At 39.4% G+C, this 5,000-nt stretch overlaps 1 long non-coding RNA gene across 1 annotated transcript in view; it reads right to left on the bottom strand.

Annotated features, from left to right (window-relative positions):
• The window catches only part of LOC113748295 (uncharacterized), an 8,455-nt gene extending 8,000 nt beyond the window's left edge, over positions 1 to 455 (bottom strand). Inside the window, exon 1 of the long non-coding RNA XR_003464237.1 lies at positions 336 to 455. This is a non-coding gene — a long non-coding RNA (uncharacterized LOC113748295). The remainder of the gene's footprint in view (positions 1 to 335) is intronic.
• Positions 456 to 5,000: the final 4,545 nt, after the last annotated feature.

The following is a 5,000-nucleotide window of genomic DNA, read 5'->3' as shown; positions in this document are numbered from 1 at the left end:
TCTCTTTGTTCTTTTGTTCTTCTCGTTCTTTTGTCTCTTCATATTCATTCACTTACTCACCTTCATCCTCTCATCCCCTGAAAAACAGAAAAAGTGAATCAGTGAACCAGTCAGTGTCGACTTCATCCATGTTGAACAGAATCAATTGTTTTAACAACCAGTCAGGAAGTCACAGCTTCTTTAAGGTGGACTTCACAGATTCTGTCATCCATTATTAACTTGAAACTTTCAAATTCAGCAGTGAGCTCACAAATAGAAATCTAATCAAATGTGAGTTTGTACCCACCACCTACAAAACACTGAAATTCTAGATGTTAATATAGACGACAACTTACGCTGAGATTGCCGCCCCCTAGTCCTCTTCCTTGACCCTGTATGGAGACATAAAATGTGGATGTTGATTGATTCTTTCATTCACTGTATCTGTAATAAACCTGCTCATTACAGTGATTGTTGGTGTTCAAACCAGCATGAACATTTTCACAGCCTTAATAAACTGATACAATAATATCTACTCTGCCTGAACCAACACCATTATACAATGAGAGACAGACAGACAGACAGACCGACAGACAGACAGACCGACAGACAGACCAGAGACGACAGACAGACAGGCAGGCAGAAGACAGACAGACAGACAGACACAGACAATTTCTCATCTAATCTAAATCACAGTTCACAGATTATCAACACAATGTGAGTTTAAAATACTTTGTGTAAAGATGGTGACTGTGAGAGCACACAGTGTGTAACCAGACTAATAAAGTTTTACCAGTGCAGTAGATGATGAGTGTCCATGATGTCAGTCTGCTGGAGACTGACTGCTGTCTAAAAACCGCGAGAGAAGATCATAAAATGTTCATGTTAAACAGAAACTGCTACAGCTCAACATCAGGAAACAAGCATCTGGTGCAGTCAGAGACCTCCACTCCCAGTCATCATCGGCTACATCTCATCTTAGAGATCTTGTTTGTGAACGTTCCTCATCATCTCTGCTGCCTCATGTTAGAGCAGGAGGGTCAAACCATTTCCACAGAGGGCCACATAAGCATCATGTTGCCCTCAAGGGCCGGTAGTAGCTGTAAGACTGGATGATGTAACATATGCTTTAACAACTTGTTAGAAAACTGTCTTATCAAACCTAATCATTAACAAAGACAGATAGTTTTAATGAAGTCCATCAGTCAACAAGCCTGATTATTACTCCACACACTGCAGGTGTGCTAACACTTGTTTATCTATCTATCTTTATTTAGTTGATTATTATTTAAAACAGGTCGTCACGGACCATGTCCATGTCGTGGTGTTGGAAGTTATTTTGGCTTTCCAGCTCTACTTCCGCCTGTCATGGTCCTCTAAATGGACGCTTCATATTTCACTAAGCTTTAATGTTACACAAACATGTGTTCCAGTCAGTAACTCTCAGTCAGTAATCTCATTTCAGATTACACATTTAAAAAACATATCAGGAATGGATGTAACGATACACTCACATTCAAGTCAACACGATTTTTGTTCACGATCGATTTTTTCACAATTTTTTAAATCAAACGAGCTACAGGACAAATATGACTAAAAAATTATTATATTTATTATACTTTTCTATTGTAGGAAAAATCTTTCTTTACAGAAACTCTCAAACTGTTTTTTTGTGTTTTCTTATAAAAAGTGCAATTGCATTAAACAACAAACACACGAAATAATCTGCTTTCTTTAGAAAACAATCTCACAGTAAACTGATGGGTAACCACCCGGCTCTAAATGAACTTTTTTGATCACCAGCCAATGTGGCGGTAAGTTTTTACATAACATAAAATAAAAACATTAAAACTTCGAGCAGCACGCGTCAATTTCCACAGAGCACCTCGAGCGGGCGGAAGCCAGACACAGAAAAGCAAAGAGAATCCGTGGATTTTCAAAATAAAATACCCGTGCAAACTGCCAGTCGTAAAACAGACAAAAGCGAAACTAACTAACTACGTAACATTTACACATGTAGAAGCATGTTTAGAAGGGAAACACCGGGAAAATGTCCAAATCTGAGCAAGTAAACAAAGTCTGGCGGGCTAAGCGCTCGATCCTGAAACACCTCCGGGGGGTTTGAAGTATGTGCAGGACGAGAGGGCACCTGGCCTGCAGGGACTCCACTGTCACGCACTCCCATGTCAGGCCGGAGTGATGAGTTTTTGGGGGGTGGGGAAGGTGGAGAGGACATTTTGAGAGGGTCATTTTCATTTTTCAGATGAAAAATGATTTTCAGATGCCTCACTGAGCAGGTTGGTCCGTTGCTGCGTTCCGTTTAACGGCGCCGCCATATTGGATGTGGCCAGCTGCCCGTAAACTAATACAAGAAATGACTGAACTTCATAAGGCCTTTCTCAAGTTCTTTAAGTTGATGTCTCTTATAACACCCATTCCACACACACTAATATATCTGGAAAACAAACAGGCACCAAAAACAACGTTGTAACTTTTAAAGTGATGATTATAAATGTTTACTCCTTAGTAAGCACCAAACCACGTATGTATTTTCTAATGCTGAGTGTTTACAGCTAATATGTGTAACACTGTTATCTGTGATGATAAATACTGAAATATTTATATTTAAATTTAATCTGTGTCTATAATAACCAGATCCTGAAATAGTTTACTATAAAAACAATATTAAATAGACCGGGAATTGAAGATTTTTATGTCTTGTTTACTAATTTATTCCATTTGCAGGAAAACAATTCAACCGGAAGTGCATTCACAAATTCACGATTTATTTTGAAATGTGTCCCTTGCAATTCCGGGCCTGACAGTGGAGGTCTGCAGTTTTATTTTGAAATGTATCCGTTCATTTCCGGGCCTGACAGTGGAGGTGCGTGACAGTGGAGGTCTGCAGCCAGCATCTCTTGTGCAGGACGGATCAAATACGCCACGCTCACGCAACGGAAGCCTGTGAGAGCACGTGCTGTGTGGGTTCCCGATGTGAGTCGTCACGCATTTGTACCGATTTTTAATCGTGTCACGATGCATCGTTACATCCCTAATCGGGAACTCTCTGTTCCCATGGAAAACACAGAAAACCCTCCGTTGCTCACAGAGTGTCGGTGGCTGTCTCTATTTCAGCTAACATGGTCTGTTAACTTGGCGGCTCAGAACCAACTACTACAGCATTAAAGTGTAGAAAGTAAAGCCACACTGGTCAGTGTACTGAGCCATCAAAATACCCAGATCAAACTTTGACTTTATGTCTGCTCATCGATTTTTCTACAGTTTTACTCACCCTCTGAATTTCTTCATGCGCCACAGTCAGAAGTGAAAGTAAAGAGAGAGAAGAGGAAGAAGTCACATGACTCAACACACACCTCATCTGGACGTCTGTTAATAGAATGTAATTTTGACACCTGAAACGCACTGTGTATCTAATCACATGGTACGGGCTGAGTATTAACTAAATATGTTTAATGATCACCATATATCGATTTTGTAAAAGTTTGTATTTGATCTGTATGGATTTCAAAGAGAAAGACACATGATATAAATAAACATGGCCACAAAAGGTGATGCCTTGGGGATATTGTGTTTATATTATAATAGTTAATAGGAAAAAAATATTTTTTACAGTTTTTCTCCAGAAACCTGCTGTAATAAAAATCTTGCACTACTTTTAACAGTAAAATACTACTACTACTAATAATATTATTTGGTTTAATAAAAGTCACATTCAGGTTTTCTGCCTGTAAGTACTGGTCTGCTTGCACATGCGCAGTGGAAATCTGCCGGTACTGGAGGCGGCGGATTTGAACGGGCCAATCAGCACGCGCATCTGAGGACCTGCCGGACCTCTGATTGTGCAGAGACTTCTCATCCACCCTTGTCCATCAGAGCTGCTCTCTCTCAGGTATGGAAATATTGCAGAACATTTCAGAAAGCTAATAGTTTAAATTGCACTCAGTTTTTGAAAGGAGATTTAAGGTGAAATTTAAGATGTATTCATGTAACGTATGTGCAGAAACAGTTAAATCTGTTAAAGCATTTGTTCTCCATTGCAAACTGCATAGCAATGAACCGAGGTGTATGTTCAAGTGTGTTGCAGCTAGTTGCAAGCAGGTGTGTACTGGTTATGCAGCATTAAAAGCGCACTTCTATTGTCATCATGCCAACAGTTACTCTCAGGGTTCCCACGGGTGCTTGAATTCCTTGAAATGCTTGAATTTCAATTCAGTGTTTTCAAGGTTGTGAAATGCTTGAAATTTTTGTGAAGTGCTTGAAAATGCTTGAAATTTGTGTGATGTCTATTTGTCACTGTTATTGCGCTATGGTAGTTACACAATACACACCGCTCACAAGCTGAGATACAAGCATCACATTAGTTAAAAATCAAAAACAGTCAATCTACCACCATATGAAATAATGCTAATTAGACCCATATTATTATGCCTACGTGGCACCGCTGCGCTTCCCATGAACCATATGGGCAAACACGATCTACTCTGCTGAACCAAACCAATTATACATGAGAGACACAGACAGACAGACAGACAGACCAGACAGCAAAGACAGACAGACAGACAGACAGAAGACAAGAGACAAAACAGTTTCTCTAAATCTAAAGAATTGTTGCTGTCTGTTTTTCTCCAAATGTTCAAGTTCTTGTTCTTTCTTCTGTCGTGACTTCTTTTCTGTTTTTGCTCTTTGTTTTCTTTTTTGTTCTTCTTCGTTCTTTCTTGTCTCTTCATACATTCACTTTACTCACCTTCATCCCTCCTCATCCCCTAAAAACAGAAAACAGTGAATCAGTGAACACAGTCAGTGTCGACTTCATCCCATGTTGAACAGAATCAAATTGTTTTAACAAACACATTCAGGAAGTCACAGCTTCTTTAAGGTGACTTCACAGATTCTGTCATCCATTATTAACTTGAAACTTTCAAATTAGCAGTGAGCTCACAAATAGAAATCTAATCAAATGTGAGTTTGTACCCACCACCTACAAAACACTAAATCCTAGA

Source organism: Larimichthys crocea, chromosome XIX (genome assembly GCF_000972845.2).
Source record: "Larimichthys crocea isolate SSNF chromosome XIX, L_crocea_2.0, whole genome shotgun sequence".
Classification (NCBI taxonomy): Eukaryota; Metazoa; Chordata; class Actinopteri; family Sciaenidae; genus Larimichthys; species Larimichthys crocea.
This window is presented reverse-complemented; position numbering and strand designations above follow the sequence as displayed.